The sequence below is a fragment of the Lonchura striata genome, chromosome 9, assembly GCF_046129695.1.
Source record: "Lonchura striata isolate bLonStr1 chromosome 9, bLonStr1.mat, whole genome shotgun sequence".
Classification (NCBI taxonomy): Eukaryota; Metazoa; Chordata; class Aves; order Passeriformes; family Estrildidae; genus Lonchura; species Lonchura striata.
This window is the reverse complement of record NC_134611.1, coordinates 28,585,622-28,608,612: the sequence shown is the minus strand read 5'-3', so window position 1 is coordinate 28,608,612 and position 22,991 is coordinate 28,585,622.

Here is a 22,991-nt window from a genome sequence, read left to right as displayed (position 1 = left end):
CACCAGTAAAAGGGCAATAAAACCATTTCCTCTGGCTCTGTCCTGAACTAGAGCAGTCAGTGTAGGGAAATAAAAGTGATTTGGATCTTTTGAGCAGTTTTCGTACCTGTTTGCTGGTGCTTGACAAATACATTAATGTTTGACCAAGGTTGTGTCACTTAAATTTTTCAAATACTTTATATAGAAAGAATCAGAAAAAGACTTGTTTTATTAATAAAATCTTCTCCATTTCTTAATGCAAGTTAGGGCCAGTATTAAAATATCCTCCACTGTAAATCTAGATATAAAAGGGCCAACCAGCCCTCTGAAATGAAATTTCTAGATGACCAAGAGGGTTTGAAGTCCCCCAGCCCTCTCACTGTGTTATATACCATTTGCCATTGCACAGAGTTAACATATTCTCTTCATCCAGCAGGTTATGGGAAGCAACAGCAAATATCTGCCCATTTCCTGTGTCTGGGACCGTGGGACTGGCAAAGGAAAGCTTCCCAAAATCACCCAGATGATGCAAATTTGAGTGGGATTTTAAAAGAAGAGCGGAAGTTCCATTCATCATCCCTGCTCTCTTCAAACAGGAGTTAAAGGTAGTATTTTTATTATTCAGGGAAATATAAACAGTTCCTGGACAGACTGGCTGCATGAGAGCAGTGACTAGGAAAAGGGGAACCCCTGAGTTTCCTGGAGAGGGTTTTTTTAGCCAAGAGGTTGATGCAAGATGCCTGAACCTTGCGCACATTGCCAGTGCACGATCACTGCTCCGCCAAGCACTGCTCTGTACCTGCACACCCACAGGGGCACTTCCTGGGCTGCCTGGGTGTTCCAAGCCTTCCTGACTCCCAGTAAGGAGAGAAAACAGCTGGTTTCATTCACACTTTAACACATTGTATGGGGAGAGGGGTCAGGAGTGTGGATGCTGTCAGGCTTAGCTGGGCAGGGAGCACCGTGGTGAGACAGAGGAACCAGCACTGACACCAACACCAACCAGGCTGAAGAGAGAAGACAGGGCTGAGCTCACTGGGGGCTGCAGCTTCTCCCAAGGGACAGCTCCAGTCTCCCTGGGGCAGGGACAGGACCCAGGGAATGGCTACAGCTGTATCAGGGATGTTTAGGTTGGATCTCAGGAAAAGGTTCTTCCCCAGAGGGTGCTGGGCACTGCCCAGACTCCCCAGGGAATGGGCACAGCCCCGAGGCTGCCAAAGCTCCAGGAGCATTTGGACAATGCTCCCAGGGATGCACAGGGTGGGATTGTTGGGGTGTCTGGGCAGGGCCAGGAGATGGATCTATGATCCTGGTGGGTCCCTTCTCTCTCAGGATATTCTGTTATTCCACCAGTATGAATCTGACTTACTTACATATGGTCAATGTCACAGCATCCATGTCTAACAAACAGAGGCCTCCAGAAGAGCATCCTAGGTGGATCGTGGCAGAAAAAGCCACAGACTAACATGGGACCTTGGGAGACTCACCTAGAGAGCTGTTTTTGACACAAATCCTCAGATCAACCTCCTACAGGACCCTTACAGTTGAAATGATCACATATTTCCTGGAAAAGTGAACACGCAGATATGTTACAAAGGTTATTTGGTGGGTGAGGCTTCCCAGAAAAAATCTCTTTTACCTTGTGTTTGAGAGACCACCAAGCTAAAGCATGTCCCAAGGACAAGCCTGCTGGACACCTCTGGCATGGCTGAGCTTGTCTCCCAGGCAGTGACCCTATGGCCCAGCTGGCCACAGCAGGAGCTGCTGTGCTGAGACCCTGGATGCACCCTGGAATTTTTCCATGCTTCAGAGAATCATTCCCCAAAGGCTGATGCAGCTGAAGTGGTGCTTTTTGTGCATCAATCAACATGAAGCTTTTGGCACTGGCTCAGTGGAAGAGATGTGCTGATCCCCTTCCTCCTCTCCCACTGGGAACGGGAATCTCCAAACTGCTCATCCCCTTGTATGGGCAGCACAGGAACAGTCCTTGTTGGAAACTTGAAGTTCCACCCTTTTCTCCCTAATTTGCAAACACTTTTCACAGGAGAAAAATTCTTGCACACAACTGTCACCAGAAAACCTCATGTAATATACTGATGTCACAATCCTCGAGTGTAACCCCAAACTCCTGGAAGTTTGCTGTAAATACCATGGTGGGGACATGGATACACCTTGAGTGACATGTTGTCAAGGAGAAGGGGAAAACCATTGCCTTCAAGTGGAGGATAATTGTTGGGAACTGCTGCAGTTCATGCAAATCTTTTCCAGTAAGAAGTTCCCTTTATAAGAAAGGTCTTTAAAAACTTTTACTGTGGCTGAACTCTGAAACAGAAGTTATGGTGTGGTGTGGTGTTTGGGCTGCTGCTCTCCGGTAACATTCAGATTAAAAACTAGATTGAGAACTTTTCAAAAGCAAGATGTGATCTGAGGGCTGGAGCCCCTCTGCTCTGGAACCAGGCTGGAGAACTGGGGATGTCCAGGCTGGAGAAGAGAAGATTCCAGGGAGATCTTAGTGACAGGACAAGGGGGAATGGCTTCCAGCTGCCATAGGGCAGGGTTGGGTGGGCTATTGGGAGGGAATTGTTCCCTGTGAGGGTGGGCAGGCCCTGGCACAGGTTGCCCAGAGAAGCTGTGGCTGCCCCTGGATCCCTGAAAGTGTCCAAGGCCAGGTTGGACAGGGCTTGGAGCAACCTGGGACAGTGGAAGGTGCCCTGCCCATAGCACGGGGTGGCATTGGATGAGTTTTTAGATCCTTTCCTATTCAAACTAGTCTGGATTCTATGATATGTTGAATCATTGTGGGTTTTTAGAGTTTTTTGGCTGTGATCTCTGGCAAGTAGGATTTTAACCTCCAATTTGAACACTCAAATACACACATATCAAGCAGTGACAACTCATTAAACACAGTAATGGAGAGTTTGGCTCAAAAATTAACAGCCAAATATGGATTTCAACCATCAAGAGCTCCCTGTTTCTGACACTACAGTGGCTGGGGAAGGAAGTTAGTGAACAAATGAACGATCTTTGGGTTCCCTATTCAGTTTGAAACAGATTGAAATAGGGAGCTTGAAGGCAAAGTTAGAGAATATGAACCAGACAAACCAAAAGAACATTTACATCTTTATGAAGCACAATATGGAAAGAAATTTAACTCTGGAATGGAACCATTGCATTGCCAGTCTTCCACGACAAATGCAGCACAGGTTTTTCCACCCCCTCAACCAGACATTCACCTTCCTTTCAGGACTGGAAGCATGGGAGGAGGAAAGTCACCTTTTCATGACTTTTACTTTCCAAACCCACCAGCAATCTGGGTTGTCTGCTTTTATCACTATACATCTGAAACAGCCTCAGTTCCTCAAGCAGGTGCTCTTACAGGTCAAACGTATTTCTACTCATTTTTACCCTCTCAGAGAAGAAAAAACTTTTCTTTTTTTGGTGCTTCTATAACCAGCAGCTACCAATAAATTTATCTTTCATTGCAATTATTTGTAGAGCCAAGATTTTTATGTACATAGGTCTAGTTGACTATGAGCAATTATTTTAAAACAATCTTTTCAACTCAGTCCTTCATTGTAAAAGTCAAACATGAAAGCATGGACACATATGGAAAAACCCCAATACTTATAGTAAAAGTATTTGCAGACCCAGACTGCTCTGAGTGGAATTAATGGTCAATAATTTTTCTCAATGAGACAGAGTAGTTGAAGTCCTGAACTCCCTTTCACAGTATCGGTTTGGGGACAGAATGATCAGGTGCAGGGACCTGTTCCTTGAAATTTACCCTGCAACTCCCATCCTCTAGCTGCAGACAACAGCATCTCCCACTGTGCTTGGAAGAGATACCACAAATATCAGGAGGATAACTCAATTTCTCAGTGGCCAGAGTAATGGAACTCTGCAGACCTGCCTAATTATGTGATTTGATTCACATAGTCCATGAGCTGTGTGTGTTGAGGGAAAAACTCCAGTACTTCTGAGACATCCAGTGGTTAATCCAGGCAGGATTGTCTGGCTGTCCCAACAGCACCTCCCCAGCCCTGCATTGTTCAGCCTGTTCTGGATTTTCAGTGACTCAAAGTGGCTTCTGGGATGCTGAAAAAGCAAATGGAGAAAGGTCAAAAGATCCTACCCCTGAGTGGTCTTTCCTGGCTCAACCTGGAAAAACCTCATCTGCATGGGGAAAGCATGGAAAAGTGAGACATGAAACACCTACATGGACACTGACTGGCCACACACCTTCCAAATCCACACAAAGCTCCCTGCACTGTCCCACACCTTCATTGTCCAAATCCATACAAAACTCCCTGCACCAAAATTTTGATCAGGCTGTCTGATCCCTGGTCTTGGAAAGCCATAGATAGGAACAAGACCACACAATTATTTTCAGGCACCACCACGAGCTCTCTTCTGGCAGCTGGACACCCTGACTGGCCCAGTTCTGGCTCTCTCCTGAGAGGTGCTCTAACCTGTCCAGTTCTGGCTCTCTCCTGAGAGGTGCTCTAACCTGTCCAGTTCTGGCTCTCTCCTGAGAGGTGCTCTAACCTGTCCAGTTCTGGCTCTCTCCTGAGAACTGGACACCCAGCTGGTCAGACTGGTGTCAGGCAGGATGGTTCCCAGCCTCCCAGTCATTGCCTAGACAGCTTTCCCAAAACCTGCTCTGGTCATTGGGATTCCCAGTGACTCCCTCTCCCAAGGGCAAGTAACCAGGTGGGTTTATACCAAAACACTGGCTGCTTTAGCCATGAGTCTCTCAGAAATTACGTATTTTCCTGGATTCTTTGGGTGTGGGGAACTCAACATCATGTCTCTCTTCTCCATTATAAATTTCTTTGTTGGGATCACCCTGGATGCCTTCCTTCTTTCTTTAACTACTGTATTAAAAAATATTCTAGGTTTTCTTCCAAATCTGAAAGTGAACACGCCACTTCTAGAGATATAGAAAAAAGGGTTTGTTTCCACAACTGCCTTGTGCTGAATGAAAACCAAAATCAGAGACGAGCCAGCCGCATGCCCTGTGATATCTGTGTTGAACAGCTCTGCAGAATCCAAAAAGCAGCTGGGAACAGCCCCACTTGTATTTCTGATGGATAAGGAAGAAGAGAAAACAGGATGTGGTTTCTTTTCAAATCCTCTCAGAAGATACAAACTTTTTAAAACATAATCCAGAACTCTGACACTAAGGAAAACATGCAAAAGCCCCAGGAAATCTGAAGAAAACCCCAAAGAAACAAACAGACAAAAGATTAACTTTTTTTCTTAATGAAACAATTCATTAGCAAGTTGTAACATTCCTGCCATATCTGACTTTGCCTGACTCACAGACACTGAAATTTATGGAGCATTAAGATCTGCCTGCCCTCAGAAAAGTGAAAGAGAGAGATTTGCTTCAATGTTTGTCATCTATTTGAATAAAAAACACATATATGGAATAACCCTAAGTGCCAGCAGGTGCTAAAATGCTCCTTAATATGACCTCAAATCTGTCATGGGAAAGCAGCAAACCAATGTGAACTATAATCTCCTTTATTTACCTGTCCCCTTTCCTTCTGTAACTCAGGGCAGGGTTAAGCTTCTCACCTGTATTTATTTAACAAGCTGGATGGATACAAATCTGACCAAGAATTCATGTAACCCAGGTCAAAAAATGTTTGTACTGATAGATGATTTCACATTTTATACCCACAAGCATAACTTCAATCCAGTACAGCTAAAACCATGCCAAAAGTCAACATCAAAGCCCAGTTCTGTAGCCTGTTCAGTGCTGTATCTCTACTTTCCTCTTCCTGGGGCTTTACAGAGCTCTGGAAATGAGTAATTATAAATTTATGTACAAATTTTACAGGTCAACTATTTATTAATTTTTTTAATCACATGTAACAGTTTTAGGATTGTCTTGTTGCAAAATAGAGGTTTGGGGTTTCTTTTCCTAATGAAACCATCTTTTTCTACCATAGTGCTGACATCATCTGTTTCCTGAGAGTGATTTCACCAATTAAACTGAGGGGTAAAATGATGGGGGATAGAGGAGCAAGAAAGATGCTGAAACAGACACAAGGAAGATGAGAAATTTCCAATTATTTCATATAATTAGAAGAGGATTTTTTTAAAAAAATCTGCAATTTCTCCTTAAATATTTCCAGCTAGCCTAATAATAACTTCTGACAAATAAATTAACTTCCTCTCCTAGAAAAACTGAGGTCATGCACCATTTGCTATTTTATATTTCCCTGACATCCCTAACTTTACATAGAAGAGTTCAGACAAAAGAAACACAAAAGTTCATGAAATATGCAGCACACAGAAGGAGGAAACGATTTTTCAATGCTCATCAAATTAAGTACCTTAATAACATACACAGAAGAGGTAATATGGGAGCTGGAAATGCACTTTAGTGTTTCAAACTGTTATACTTTAAGTTTCTGTTTTACTTGGGAGATTCTAACCCCACCCCCTCCCCCCAGCTGAAAGCAGAAGTTATGGAGGCTGCTTTATTTGTGGTTTTGGGTTAATTTTAAAGCGAGTACTTAAATGTAATTATGGCCCAAAACAAGCCGGTGCAAGAGGAGCTGATTTGGGTAGATCCAGAAATAGATTTTACTTTTATTTTCTGTAGCTACCAGGACAGAGGAATCCAACCCACTCAAACTGACTTTAAAAAAGCACACAAAGGAAAAGAAAAAAACAAAAACTTCAAACTGTTGAGGCTGCCTGAATGTGATCTGGAGCTGGGCTATGGAAACAAGCTGTTTTTCTTGTACAGGTGCAGAAGCTTTGGGGTCTGAGAACAAAGGAAAACCTGTCCAAACCCTATAAAAATATAATCACTATAGAAACCCAAGCTGTACCAACCTTTTAAAACAGATTTACTGATTTGATGGTAATTCAATGGCTTTGCTTCCCAACTACCAGGGGAACACATGATTTGCAAAGTCACGAGACAGTCCCTGCATCCCTGTCAGATTGAAAAAGGACCTTCCCTCACTCCCACAGCCCCACCAAAAGTACCTGAAACTTCCTATTTTTCCCCATAAAAACTCATTCCATTTCTATTTCTAGCCTGTGATTGAAGACTCCACCTACAGCACATATCCAGGGAGCTACCAGAGGTGTGATCCACATGCTGGGAATGCAGAGCCATGGAATGGGACTGAGCTGGTGGCATGAGCTGCATGTGGGGCTTCCCTACAGCATCCCACAGGTGCATCATCCCAGAGTGGTGGAGGGACACTCTCCACTGGCCACAGATGGCATGAGGAAGGGTCAGAGCAGCAGGAAATCATTAATTAGCTGTTAATTCTAATTTATGTGTCTGCACTTGAAACCATTAAACACAAAGCACCTTGGGCTAGCTGTGTGCCTCGAGCCTTGCTGCCTGCTGAGAAAGTTAATTAAAAAGCAGCTTAAGTGGTAGGGAGAAGAGAGAGCTCATTTAACCCACCACAGAGTCACCCTGAGCCCACAGAAGAGGAAGGGCTCAGGAGTCAGATGTTAAGCCTGACTCTGGAGTTCCAGCCCACATGTGAAATGAGACAAGTCTCTGTGTGTCCCTGTTTCCCAAATGCATGGGCAATGCATTCCCAGCATCTCCCTGGATATTCAACATGTGCTTTTCCTACTGTCCCTTTCCCCTTCCTTCCTGCAGTTTCAAACAGATCCATCCCAAGCCAGCTGTTCCCCAGCATGTCCCCTGGCCAGAGAGGCAAACAGCACAGGGCTTCCACCAGTCTGGAATGAAAAGCACCGAGCTCCTTGCCTGGAGGAGCCCCACAGACAGGGAGAGGGATTTCTGCAGGGAGAAAGAGGAGAAGTTCAAGCCCTGGTCAAAACAGATTTTTTTGTTCCAGTGAGCCAAGTTTGGTTATTCCAGGCTGCCTTAAATCAATGAAAGTGCAGCTCTGCAACCACTGCCTGAGAGAGGCTTTGCAGAGACCTCAGAGCAGCTCCCTGGCAGCAGAAGTGGCACCTGGGGATTCCAAACGTGCGGAGGAAATGCACTCAGCAAATGCTGTGGGTGTGAGTCAGCTCCCCAAACCTTATCAGTGCTAAAGTTCAGCAGTTTGGTCAGACAGGCTCCATCCCTGTGCTGTAGATGAGGGATGGATGTGCTCCCAGGTGAGTCACCCCTCACTGACAGATGTTCATGATGTGTGGTACCAGCCCCGTTTAGACAAGACTCTCAGATGGCTAAATATAAACTAAATTCATTCTCTCCAACCGTGATCTCACCCCAAACTTGTGAAGTCTTGCCCCTCTCAAGGCTGCAGTAGATGTGCTGATGTACAGATGTTGGCATTCCAGCATCACTGAATAGCTTGTTCAAAATCCAGGGTTAATTCCATTTGTGCCACGTGCTGCTTACCAGTGGTGGATTAATCATACTCAAGATTTCTGAGGCAAATACCAAATTCCCCTTTTCTACACCAGTATGCATGAGCTGTGGTTGATTTCCAGCAATATTGGCCATCTTAATGACTCCAAGTTAAGATCTCTGGGAAGCATAAATACTCAATTCTGCAATTATCACATCTGTTAAAATCACCTAAATATACAAGCTGGGCCACACAGGACCCACCATCACCTTCCTCTGATAAAAAGGCTCCTGGAGAAGCAGATCCTTTTCAAGACCAAATCTGGTTGAATATTTTCCTCTCAATTCCTGGTCCAGTCAACAGTGATAAGGGTTCAGCATTCTTCTCATTGCCTCAGTAATCAAAGTCTCCTCTTTTGAATCCAACTGTAAACGGTTAATTTCAGTGAACTGCTCTAAAACCCAGCACAGGGCTCCGAGAGTCCACAACTGAGCATCCCCTTCAAAATGAAAAAGAAGAGGAGCAGCCTGGGGTGGGAGGATGTTTTATTATTTCCTAGTCTGTATTTGAAAATAATGTATTGTCCAAAGGGCTCAGGGTTTGCATGGGGGAGAAGGGCTGAGTTTCTAATCTCATGGATACCTAGATGTGCAAGTGGATGAGGAGCTCCAGCTCAGCCAGGCACTCCTCTGGCACCCACTGCTTGAGGGGATGTGGGGCATCACTTCACTTCATTATAAAATTGAGTTTCTTCAGTGCAATGGATTTAACAGAGCACCAAGAAGACACCAGAACTTGTTTTTTGTTTTAGCCACTGCCTGCTTTAGAAGAGGCCTCCCAAGAGATGAAAGAAAGTCTCCAGTGAGAAGTGACAGAGTTCTTTCTTTTGGTTCTTTTGGGACCCATCACCAAGTTTCATGATTGTGGTAGGAAATGCAGCTGAGGAGAGTGGGGCCTGTTGAGCACACTGAGCCTGTCCTGCACACTGACACAAAAAGAGGATGGTTTTCCCCTGTTAAAGGCTGATTCCCAGGAGCGAGGGAATGAACTGCAGTGCCACATGCAGAAAACCAGGATTAAAGCTCTTCTTTCATGGCTTACACCTGCCCCTTCCCTCCAGAGATATCCAGCAGGATTTTTGGATGTGAGGACACCTGTGTCACTGGGAAGCACCAGCCCAGGCCACAACACCAAGAAAGGCAGAGCTGTGTACAGGATCCAGGATGGATTGTGCTGGGCATGGCAGGGACAGCGCCAGCAGCTCCTGCCCCTCCCTGGGTGCAGCTGGGGCAAGCACACAGCTCCACGTGGAGAGCAAACCCACTGGGACAAGCACACAGCTCCACGTGGAGAGCAAACCCACTGGGGCAAGCACACAGCTCCACGTGGAGAGCAAACCCACTGGGACAAGCACACAGCTCCACGTGGAGAGCAAACCCACTGGGACAAGCACACAGCTCCACGTGGAGAGCAAACCCACTGGGACAAGCACACAGCTCCACGTGGAGAGCAAACCCACTGGGGCAAACAAACACACAGCTCCACGTGGACAGCAAACCCACTGGGGCAAACACACAGCTCCACGTGGACAGCAAACCCACTGGGGCAAACACACAGCTCCACGTGGACAGCAAACCCACTGGGGCAAACACACAGCTCCACGTGGACAGCAAACCCACTGGGGCAAACACACAGCTCCACGTGGAGAGCAAACCCACTAGGGCAAACAAACACACAGCTCCACATCTGTGTTTAGCACATCAGCCCCCAAAGCACTGCTGACTCAGGTGCTCAGCTCGTGCCAGCTTGAATCTGCCTGGTGGCCAAGGCTGAGTTTTCACATCTGAGCACGTACAAAGCTCTGGCTGGCAACTGGGAGATTGTGTCAGTGAGCAGACAGTAAAGTCATGTTCTAATTTTGCTCTGAATAATTAACTAAATGGGTTAATTGTGTAAAATTAATTGCTAGTGCTTGAATCATTACAGTCCATGTTGGGATCATCAGTTCAGCTAAGAGCTGTATTGTATTTCAGTTTTTCACTGCTTCCCTCTCCAGGGAAAGAAAGGAAATTAAAGTATCATACAAAGAGCCAAAAAAGAGAAATTATCCATGGCCAGAAAAACTCAATTCCAGCACTGTTTGGGAGGGAAGTCAGCTGAGGAAAGTCTGCTTATCTTGGGTCCACTTTACAATAAGAATAAGCAGTCACAGGAAGGTGCTGCTCTTCCAAACTTCAGGGTTAGTCCAACTTTCCCAGCTCTGTTCTTTGCTCAAATTACAGCCCTACTGAAACCAAAGCACACTTGTGTCAATGCTTCCATCTGTACCTCTTCAGAGTAATTTATTTCCTTCTCCCTTTCCCTTTATTTTTCCACAGACTCAAGTTCCAAGAGACACATTTTTGTTTCTGGCTTTCCTCAACTCCCTTTCCTTTTTAGTTTTTTCCCCTTAAAAGAATGCATGCAGACTTAAAAATGGGTTTTCTAGGATGAGTTTTAGAGAGCCCAGCCTCTCTGCTGAGGGCTGGATGCTGCCAGCTTTAGAGGATGTTTCTCCTACTCATTTGGCCCACAGACGCTCACATGTGACTCTATGACAAAAGCACCCTCAGCCAGAGGAATCCAGGGGAGAATCCCTATTTTATCACCTCCCTTGTCAACACAACCAACCCAACACATCATGGGTGAGCTGTAGGGTGGAACTGCCCAGCACCAGATGCTTCTTCCATCAGCCCAGAGCTGCTGCAGTCACAGGGCTCCTGCACAGGCAGCAGCAGCGCACGTACAACATTCCTGTTCTGTCTTCCCCAAACAATCCCTTCTCTGCCTTCCCCAAACCAAAGGGATGACAACTTTCTCCTAGATACACTTCCCTTTAAGAGAACAGTTTTATTCGAAGCTGAGTGTGCTCAGAACTACAAAGCTCACCTGAGCATCCAGGTATTTGCTAATTCCCTCAATGCAGATGGGGCCCCCAGGCTGTGGGCTCTGAAGTTCACTGCCTCTTCTGTTCTCACAAAGATCCTTAGGGCTTGCCTAGGGTGAGGGAGTCACAGAACCATAAAATCATTAAGGCTGGAGAAGCCCTCCAGGTCATTGGATCCAAACTGTGCCTGATCCCCACCGTGTCCCCAGCCCAGAGTTCTGGGTGCCGCCTCCAGCCCTTCCTGGGACACCTCCAGGGATGGGGACTCCAAACCTCCCTGGGCAGCCCCTTCTATGAAAAATTTCCTCCCAGTGTCCAACCTGACTGTCACCTGGCACAGTTTGTGGCCCTTTCCTCTCACCCTACCCCCTTTTCCCTCTGAGATCCCAACCACCATTTGGCTGCACTCTCCTGTCAGGGAGTTGTGGAGCACAAGTTCTCCATGAACTCCATACCGATGAATTCTCATTATTTGGTTCAAGTGTTTAAAAAACTCATTGAGCACTTTAAAATACCAAAAAAAAAAAAAAAAGCATTTAGAAGCCAGGGGGTTTATGCTACTGCAGCCATAATCATAGGGAAATGTCCTATTGTAGGGCCTGTGGTTCCTAATAAGAGGGTTTTTGATGAGGGGCAAGAACAGATGAAATAAAATACCCAAGATGGGTGGAATCTGCCAAATTTTTATGCATGGAGGAGAGCAAGGAGCTGGAAAGAGCTGTCCTGGTAGGAAGTGAGGAAAAGGTGCCCAAGGAAAGGGAATGGTGCTTATTCCCTCAGTGACGCTCAACTCAAAGGAGTCCTGACGTGCTCCCTCCCACAACCCCAAGCCATGATCAATTTGACCCAAATAATTTGACAGATGCTGATCCAACCTATTCATAAAAACCTCAGAGATACCACACCCTCAGACCCATGCTTTGCTTCCATCAGAGACAGGCACTGGAGTTTCCTATTGGAAATTAAACCCACAGCTTCTCACTGTGGCCAGGAAGGAACAGCTCACTCCCTTAATCCCTCCCAGAGACCTTTCCCAGCTAAAGGATGTGCTTCTTTCCTCCAGGATCTAGAAGCCTGTCCCGCATAAAACACAACTTAAAACTAAGGCTACCGAGTAAAGTCTATAAAATATAGTGTAGATAAACAGGACTGTAGTTAAAGGACTCAGGATCTCCCATATCCATTGAAAACATTCCTGGTTCAAAGAACTTTAAAAACTGTGTGTAAACTCATCTGTTTTTCCATTTTTCTTTGGTGATCAAAGTTCTCCAGACATTGCTCATTCTTGCCAACTTTGTCTCCACTTTAACAGAGCCAGAGCTCGTTAGAATCCCCCAGCCACCACATCCTGAGCACCCCAAACACAAAGGACCTTGTCCACCAGCCAACCCCCAGGAATCTGCCCAGGAACGCCTTTGGGAGCAACGCAGGAAATCAGCCAGCAGTGCCAGAGACAGGGTTTTACAGTGCCACAACTGGACTTCATAATCCTTTGTTCTCTCCAGCCATTTCCCAGAAACCCATGAATCTTTGGGCCTCAATCAATTTCCAGCCCTGGGATCAAACTCAAACTGGGCCAGAAGCTTCATGACTGAGCCTAAATGGTGGTCTGGGGCCATGGGCAGGAGTGATGAAGCCCCAGCTGAGGCCACCCCACATTCCCTGTGAACACATTTATTAATTCTTAATTTTACCTTTTAAGAGTATTTTCATCCATGTCAGTAAGTGGGGTTTATTAACTTAAATACACAGGAAGGAACATTATCATCACAGCACCCTACAAAATCTTTTCCTGAAAGAATCAGCTCCACCCACAGACATAGTTTTAATTTTATTTGGTCTGTCTATTAAAATTCATCCATGTTGATATGCCTAAATCATACAATAGCAAAGAACTGCACTTCAGCTGAGACAAAAGTCCCAAGAAAGAAAATGTTTCCATTTAAGAAATGTTTAAAGAAAGAGCACCAGGAAGAGCAAAATTAATAATATGTTTTGCTGCAGGATTATTTACTGTGCCTTAGTGTCACAGGTATTTTTACCAGATGACTTACCTTCAAAGCCTGAACTCACCCTGCACTTCTAATGGGCTCATAAAAGTTCAAGGCAGCAGGTTCATAATCAATAAAAGTCAAACTGCCTTTAAAGCACTGCAGGAGCGTGTCTTCCTTATCCCTCACCTGCTCATGTCCCAGGCTGGCAGCTGCCATCCTGAGCATCCTGCTGCAACAGGTACTCCAAAAACTCCTCTTGATAAATGGGGTAAATGGAGGGCTGCAGCTCTGGCAGGAACCTCAGTAAATCCCATGTGTGCATGCCAGTGGCTTTCTCTGGAGGAAACATCCAAAGCCATGATCAGGGTTGTTATCAACTACAGAGGCACAAAGGGACATCCATGGAAACATCACAGCTGGTGGGATGTCCTGAGTGAGAAGGAGGCCCTGGTGGGCCCCAGTGGGATGTTTCTGAGCACCCCACAGCTGGGTCAAGCTGCTGAGACCCTTTCCAGGGAAGTTTTGACGCCTCCAGGTGAGGAGAGCATGTGGCCACCAGTGCCAAACTTCTTTCCCTATGAATTCCTATTCCCTCGTTACACTGGGTGCTGCTTCCTTTTCCTGGGGAGTTCATCCAAACTCCCTCTTTCCCAAGGTCCTCTGCACCCCTGAGACTCCTCCTGCTCCCGGATGGATGAGGCTCCAGCCACAGCAAAGGTCCAGGAGCAAAGTGATCGAGACAAGAGGAATGTGCTGAGCTGCACTGGAACAGACACCGGCAGCTCTTACCATGCCCAGACAAAGGAGGAATATTTTCCAAATTTTTCCTCTATGTGTCATCTTTCTCCTCTGGTCAGCCAGGGCATTTTCCTGCTATTCTACCCCATCAGAGTATTCTGTGATCTGATCTGATCCATGGAGTTGGTTCCTCTGGGCACATGCCTGACACTGGCCGCATCTTCCCCTGCCTTTACACTGTTTTTGTTTTTTTTTCTTTTGCATTTCTTGGGCTCTTCTGCTCTTTAACCAGGAAATCTCTCCAAAGTATCCATAAACTTGCTAAGAATTACAGGTCCAAAGGTTTGACCTTACCATAAAGCACAACCACAAAAGGAAGGCACCATAAGTCTGTCTCCCATGTAAATTGAGATTTTGGCTCATACAGCTGACAGCAAGTTTTTAGCATCTCTTCTTTTCTGCATCCTGCAAGAGAACAGGACTGGGCAGATTGAATTTGCAGTAGAGTCAGTGCCTGTGCAGTACTTGCCCAACAGTATTTGCCCTTGAATCCACCAAATAATCACATTTGTCTTCTTTAAAGATCCATTTCAAGAAAAAAAAAAAAAAAAAAGAATGAATCAGCAGGAAAATAAATTATCTTTTGAACAAGAAGTGAAAATAAAACCAAAAAATATTCTCTCACTTATTCTTTCACTATTTCAGCAGCTAAATCAAATGCAAAAACCACTTTGAAGCTCAAGCTTTGTTTAGCTTCATGAAACAGCTGAGGGAACAATTCCATTTTTACACCTGCAAGGCAGCACTGGGCAGAACACTCATCTTTAAATATTTACAGTCTTACTTAGCTAAGCACTTGAATTACTTAAAAAATGGATTCAAACTGTGCTTCATAAGGAGAATCAGACAGGTCTACCTGGAATATTAAATGATTCTTTAGTTAAGTAAATATTTTAATTTTCTTTAATTCAGTGTTAGATTCAGCTACATTCAAGACAAACATTTTGGAGCACTGATGACCCTTGAAATCAGAAAATAAACAGAATGCTGAAAAATTCAGGTAGTTTGTTGTGTGGAGGTCTAGAAAAAAACTAGTGTAAAATTAAGTCTTTGTAAGACACCCATCATTTGGACTAGGTAGGCTTCAGAAAGGAAGGGGAAAATCTGACCTCCAATTACATCACCGTGTTAATTAGCTAATGTCAGTCATAAATCTGAACCAGACTGTGCTAAGGGCAAGCAAAGAGTAAGCTCAGGGACCCTGGATTGCCCCCAAAGGAACAGCTGCTGGAGGAGAACAAAGCTCTTCAGGCAGTAAAAGATGCTCCAGTCTGTGAAATCAGCTGCTTTTCTTTGCAAAACCTACCTCAGTGAGAACGACCATTAAAATACATGGTCATGATAATGAGAAAGATAAAATGTAATTGCTGTTACCAACTCATCATACATAAAAGAAAACACGTGAATGTGGAGAATGAATAAAGTGAAGTCAACCTTTTCAGTCTTGCATGCAAGTTATCTGAAACCTCTTTTTCCTTTGCAAAGATTCTCCTCAGAGAAAAAATGCACAAAAATTGCAATTTCATATTAAAAAAAAACCCACAAAAATAAAGCAATGTAAAAAATGAAGCAAGGCAGTTTTGCAGAAGAGTGTGAGCCCAATCACACTTGTAATTAAGTTTCCTACATTTACCTTTGTGTTTCTTGTGGCTTCCTGGTTATCAAATATGTTTTATGCATTGCCCTATTTTGGCCCATTTCTAGTGCTTCTCTGAGCCTACACAGTTCTTCCTGGTCAACCTGAACCAACCAGGAAATCCTGTTCAGAAATACCCATCTCCTGTCAGGGTTCAGCATTTCCCATGCTCAGTGGACAAACATCATCCCACCCAGGTGCTCCAGCAACAAGAGACCTGGGAAAATGCAAATAAGGCCATCAGGAAAGATATTTTGGGTTCAGATAATGTTCTGGATGAAGTTTGCCCTGTAGATCTATCCCATTTCTTCCTCTTTTATATGCAGAAATTTGGCAACAATTAACGTGCAATCATTTGTACAGCAGATACGATTCACATGTAGAGGAAATGCTTTTAGCAATGAAAATGAGATAGAGGCAGAAGAGAAGGTATCCATAAGGCGGAAAATAAAACCTCTCTGTGGTTATTGTCAGGGTTGAGATGGTTTAATGCCAGCCCAAGTGGGCACAGAGTGTGGGCAATTCAGAGCAAGAAACAAAGACTCCTCTGTGACTGCTGTGCCCCCCTGACACCACGGGTACCCCGCCTGTGCCCAGCAAACCATCACCCCCGAGGAGGGCACCTTTCCCGGGATCCCTGTGGCCACAGCTCTCTTTGGGAAGGTGGGAATGGGCAGGACAGAGGGACGTGCCGTGGTACTCTGGGCTGGTGCCCACGGGTGTCTCCACATGGGGCAGTGGCTGTTCCCTCAAACCACAGGGAACAGCTGGGAAAATGTTCTGTCATCTGCAGCTCTGCCCCAGGCAGGAATAGCCCACATTACAGAATACCAAGTGGGTAAGGAAAAACCACATTTTCTCATTCTTAGCAGGGAAACTGTATTTTCCAAACAGCCCGTTCCCCCTGGCACTCAAAGCTCAGACTGAATAATTCCTGGGATGGTTTACCTCATCCCACCCAGGTGGTTTAGACCTCAGGTTGCCTGTAGGATACAGCAGGATCAAGGCAACCAGACAAACCAGCAGCTGTCGTGCATTAACCGGTCTAGCTGGCAATGAGATGAGAAGTTTTCTACTTTATTTTTTGTTAACTTCTCTGTAGGGCCATTCACACTCTGCCAAGTAGCACAAACTGATCAGAGGAGACAGAAACTTCAAGCCAGTTTCCTAGAAATCAGGTGAAGATGGATCCTTTTTATAATAGTGGATACAGAAGAGAAGTGATGTAGACAACTTTTTAGGGGAAAAAAAATGCCTCTGACTGCACCAGCCCCATAAGACTTTGGAGAGAAACTGGAAAGGTGTATTTTTCCATAGACACTACCCAATTCTGGCTGTCATGTTTCACCTGCCCCCTCTTCTTCTTTCTTGTCCACACTTCAGAAACCATTCATCTCCTGCCTTTCTTTCACTGAGGACACACCAGATCTTGAACTGTCTCATATCTTCCCCCTGGGTAGCCTGAACACACATCCATGAAACCAGGAAAACAAGCCCTGGAACAGACCAAGAAGCTTCAGAAATCCCTGTTTCTAGGTGATTCTAGAATCTGTAGCAAAAGAGGGGACTTGCTGCTATGGTCTGTGTTTGTTTCTCCTTGTGCCTATGAAACAGATTTCCAGGACCAGCTCCAAGTAGGTGCTGGAAGTCCACCTGGGCAGGAAATGTGGATGAAAGAAGATCCACGTGTCTCACAAGCCTATGTAGAAGGTAACTGTGCCTCAGACTCCAGCTGACTCCTCCCTGCATCAGTGTTCATGTTCCCAAATAAACAGGAAAGCACACACAAATATTTTCTGTTTGGAGATTTCTCTGCTTTCCCTCTTTGCTCCAAAGTGTCTCTGCAGAATCTGGGATCCATTCCCTTGGAAGGCAGGGAGCCTTTGGCTTAGAGCCTCCCAAGACTCTGACTATCAAACACCAGAATGCCAATCATGAATCACTCCGGATGAGGCAAAACAATCTCTTGCATAAATGAAGAAAGTCCAGAGTGAGAGCTAGCGTGACTAGAGCAGCTTACCACACTCTAGAACGAAAACCTTTGAAAAAGCAGCAGAATTATTCTACTTCCTGTTGATTTACTCTCTCCAGCCACAAGAAATGATGGTGACACAGACCATTCTGGCTTGCAAAGCAGCTCTAGGGAATGGCAGTGGCTGGATCATGTCACCAACAGAGGCATTTCATACATGCACTCAGTCACATACAGCCGTGGCAACACCAATTTATTGTGTCACCATTTCACACCTTTCTCTTTCCTCCTCACAGATAATTGAATTACTGCACTTCTGTTTAATCCCAAGCAGGGTGCATTGCTTGCACACCTCTCACTCAGCAAGCCCTGCAGAAGATCCCCTCTCCAGGGCAGCATTGCTGCAGGGACTGTGTCTGAGGAGGGAAAGTCTCTTTCCAAAGCTCACTGAGTGCCGGGGCACAGCCAGCACCCCACACCAAGTGCCAAAGCCAGACCATGAGCTCAGGGTGAGGGGTTTTCCTCTCAGTGCAGGACCTGTGGGGAGCAGGGCTGGGGAGAGCCTGTGCTGCTCCCCAGGTGCTGCCTGTGTAGTGCCTGGGAGCCTCTCCCTGCCTCTGCTGAGCTCCCAGCCACACGCTCAGCCTCTAATTTGGGAAAGGAAAAACCCAGTCTGGGCCAGCACCACCCTGGAAATCCAGCCCACCTATCTGTAAACACCACCAAAGCTGCTGTTTCCAGCTCCCCAGAGCAGGTCAGCGGGTTCTCCCCAGCCCAGCACTGCATGGGGCGCGCACCCACAGGGGTGCCAAAACACTCACTGAGCTCTGTGTGCTTCTGCACCTCACACAACCTTCCTGAAGCTGTGGATTTCATCCTTCTCCCATCAGGAGACCACAGGAGAAACCATCCAAATCTCCTGGGATGTCTTCTGCAACCCAGCCACCCTACTGAACTCCTCACAACAAAGCCAAATGAAGCCCTGGTGATGGAGTGACTGAAAACAGCCACACGAAGAGAGAATTTTCTAGCATCACTTCAAAAGAAAAACACCTTTCCTTGGTATTTCAGTACTGCACAACCACAGCTGGAATCACACAGATTGCAGGCCACAAGCATGGTCTTACCAGCTAGCTGAAAAAAAAAAAATAATAATATTAAAAATTTCAACTCTAAAATTGAAAAATTAATAAAAATTAACTTTAAGGGGTGAAAATGGCACCAGTATTTCACTAAAACCATTCAACAATTCAATTTGGAAAATGTAACTTGCTCTTTGGAGATACTTCTCCTTTAGGCTTTAATCACTGTGCAAAATATTCGTCACTGTCATCTTCACTTTTCATCTTTCACATTTTCACTTTTTTCTTTTTCACTTCACTTTCTGCAGCAAGTTAAAGCATAAAGTTAAGACACAGTGTCCCCCTCCACCCAGGAAACCCAGAAAGGGCTTCCCCATTCAAACCTTTGATCCAATCCATGGAGTGAAGTTCTGGTTTTTATTGTCCATACACTAAATGAGAGCCAGCCTTGGGCCAGAGAACAGGAATGGGGATAAGACCCCACCTCACTTCCTGCAGCATCTCAGCTTTGATGGGATCATGGTGGAGCTCAGCCTCACATTCCTGAGCTCCTATGGGGACAGAAATGACAAAGTCTGTCTGTGCTGAAGTTTTCCAGATGTTCCCCAATTCCTGCAGAGCTTTTCCCCCTCTGTCCCCACACTGGTCCTTGTGACCAGCCCTGCAAGGGTCATTTCCCACTTCACCTTGCTCAGAGTCCCTTTCCACTGAATGCTGGGGGCTTGTTTCAGTCCCTGGCATCAATCAGATCCAGAGGAGAAGGACTCCAAGGCACAGCTCACCATTTCTGAGCATGGTTCACTCTTTTCTGGGCTCCTCAGTGCCTCTGGCAGAAAATCACCATAATTAAGTGTTAAAAGTTTCACGAGGAAACCTTTCCTCACATTCAAGGCTTCACCAGTCTTTTTGACAATGCACAAAAGTCTCATAATAAAAATCTGTGGAATTTTCCAGCATTTCTTTTTTCTATAAAGCTTAAAAAAGAGCTTTTAAGGAAAGAAAAAAAAAAAAAAAAAAAAAACCACCAAAAAATCACACCACCAAATTCAGTCCCCAGACATGGAAAATGCTGCTGAAGGAAAAATTTTTACCATTTTCCTCTCCCCTGAGAAGCTGGTGTTAATGGCATTTTTGAAGGAGAACAGAAGATCAAAGAGATATTAATTGAGATTCAATAAATATGTGGTGCTGGAACATAGGAAGCCCAGCCTTAGTTTGCTGCTGTTTATCACACTTTAGGCCACTGAAGAGAACACCTCCTACAGCCTCTGACACCTCTGCTATCCTTCAGCCAAAATCTTCCTACAAATTTGAAGGTCCAACAAAAATTCATAAATCTGCACATGTAAATAACTAGGATGTGTTTAAAACTTCCCAGCAGAAAAACAATTTATTAAAAGCAGTCTTTTTATCAAAATGTGTCAATCTTGGAGGGAAAAAAAAAAATTGCCCGAAGAGTTCTAAGTTAGTATTTGTGGTCAAAATAGCTTCCCCACAGGGTGATTGCTCCTAGTACCAGCTGGCTTCCAGGTATTCTCCTGGCAGACTACTCCAAGCTGGCTGTAGGAGCTGCTCCAAAATGTTTCAACAATTAAGCATTCTGTGAAGAAAGAATTTATACTTTCTGTATAAGTTGTAAATGTAAGGACATAAATTGTCTATGTAAGAACTGTAACCAAAGGCCAACTCACCCAGCTTTTCAATAGTCCTTCTCTCCCAGCATAGGCAGAGCCACAATAAAAGAAGGAATTAATTAAAATATAGAGCACATGCTTAGGACACAGATTTGACATTCAAACCCACAGAACACAGGAAAACTCAAAAAAATGTTTATTGCATCCTAAGATGGAAGATGAAATTTTTCACATGCAAAAATTTGCAAGAAATTGGGCACAAGAAAGCCTCCTTGATGTATTTTTATGACCTTTTATTTATAAAGGCTCAGTCACATTCTGCATCTGAAACACAACACACACAACTGACAAGCCTGAGAGAACAAAATCTGAGTTTTGTTCTGAGTTCAGGTCAGAGCTCAGATTGCTAATTAGCACCATGGCCATGCCCAGGGGTTCTCCCCATACTGCAGCCTTTCTTGAGGGATAAATTAACCCAGAGGAGTGGCAGCTTCTTCAAAGTCCTTATTTTACTGTGAAATATCTTGTGCCTTTATTTGTGTACTGATTGCAAATGGGGCTGTAATTAATAGCCAGGCAAATATTTGGGTTTGGTGAAATGCAGTGAGCTACTGGCCCCATCGGTGGGTGTGGGAGAGGTGACTCAAGTGACCTATAACAGTTGGCATAAAAGACTGAGAATATGAATGAATATGAGAAATGAATTCTGAGAATGGACTAACTCATTAGAAAGGAACATGTGATCAGCTCGGCAACACTCTCTGTAATTCCCCAAACTGAGCAAAACATTGCCATCAAATAAAATAGTAAGAATTGTGGCTTGGGGGAGAACAGAGAGGAGAGGAAGGCTCCTGGTTGGGCGTTGATGGCCAAAGATGTTCCCAAGCCAATACCTGTCCCAAATTGCAAATCTCCAGGTTTTAGATGTAAAGGGAATGCAGAAGAGGGGGAGTGGACCCAGGGAAATTCACACGAAGGAGAAGGGTACCAGGCTGAGCAGCAGTGGCTCCTGCAGGAAATTAGGGGAAAATACACAGAAAAATCCTATCCAGCTCTTCAGCTGATGAAATTGGGAAGCAGCTTCAGTGGAGGTTTTTATAAGAAGCCAACTGTAACACTGAGTTACCTTCAAGTGTTGTTTGCTTGTTCAGATTTTGGGTTGGTTTTTTTTTTTTTTAATTTTTTTTTTTGAGGTGAAACAGAGACTATAATGAAGGTATGGAAAAGAAAGTTTTGGAAAAAAGGTGTACTCAAACACATTTTACAACTGAAAATTCAAAGTTTCTCATGAGCAAATATTTTACTCCTGTTTTATAAAGGTGGAGAACAGGGAATAGAAGCACAAGAGGCATTTTAAGATTTCCCTGAAGTCCAAAAGTGGCAAAACAGAGGAATTAAGACAACTAAGTACAAACTGTAAAATCCCATTGAAATAAATTTGTCCTGTGGAAGGTCTTACATTATATATATCCTCTAAAGATCCACCTGAAAGCAGCATTCTGCCCTCGACTTACTGACTTAATTCCATCCACTTTAGTGCTGCGTTTCTAAAGCAGCAGTTCACCCCAATGGAACTTAAAAGTTCTTCAGGGGAAACTTCTGAAAGCAACTTCTCCTTTGCAAAAGGACCTGCCCAAGATTTAATCTTCCCCGAACAATTACTTCTGTTTGATGAGGAAAAAAAAACTCATAAACTTGTTATAATTGGTGTCAGCTTAAACCACACACGAACTAAGAAATTAAGGAATATCTCTATTAATACTGCTTTTGTAATGCAGTGGCTGTCTCCCAAAATGAACTGCAAGCACCTAAAAATAGCCACAAAAAAAACCTTTGGGGCAATATTACCTCTGAAGAATAAACAGCTCCAGAATTTTATTCAGCACACAAAATTCCTCTGCTCCAACTACCTCCTCTTCACAGGCAAGGAGCCAATAAAAAATAGATTTGTAATTAAAATCCCTGGAATTTGTGCAGTCAAGCTCTTTATTAACAATATAATTTTTAGATGTTGATTAGCACAAGAACACCACTGTTCAAGATTTATCACTGCAGCTTTTGATTCTTCTTTTTATATTTAGGTCTTCCAAACTTCTAAGCTCCAGACTTCTAAGCTAACCAGAGTTTTATTAGTGGAGAATTAAGGTGCCTACACAAATAGTTTTTCTTAAAGAGTCTAATTTTTTCCTGATCCTGAAGAGTTTTTTCTTTTCCTTTTCCATTTCTTTTCCATGTGGCAGTTATACAATTGCACGTTCAGTTTATTCTTTTATTTCTATTGGAATTCTTCTCAAAATGACAGCCTTTCTCAGTAATGCCTTTAGTTTACTTTTTGTTTTCAAGATATTTCCAGCCAATTTGGATTAAATATAGCAATATATTGTTAAAAAAGAAGAACCTGCTTCGAGCTGCCAACAGTAGCTGGGAATGCACACCAGGAATGTAACTCTGCACAAATGAAAAGAGAAAGTCATCAAATATAAAACTTCTCACAGCGGGTAAAAATTGCTTTGAAAGGAAGTTAAAGCTAATATTCCAAAATTGTAACTTTGTATGAGAGATCCTACCCCAAAAGTAAGCAACATAAAATAAATATAAACTAAATAAACTAAGTAAATAACATAATTTTCTTAATTTTAAATAAAGAAATTTGAAGCT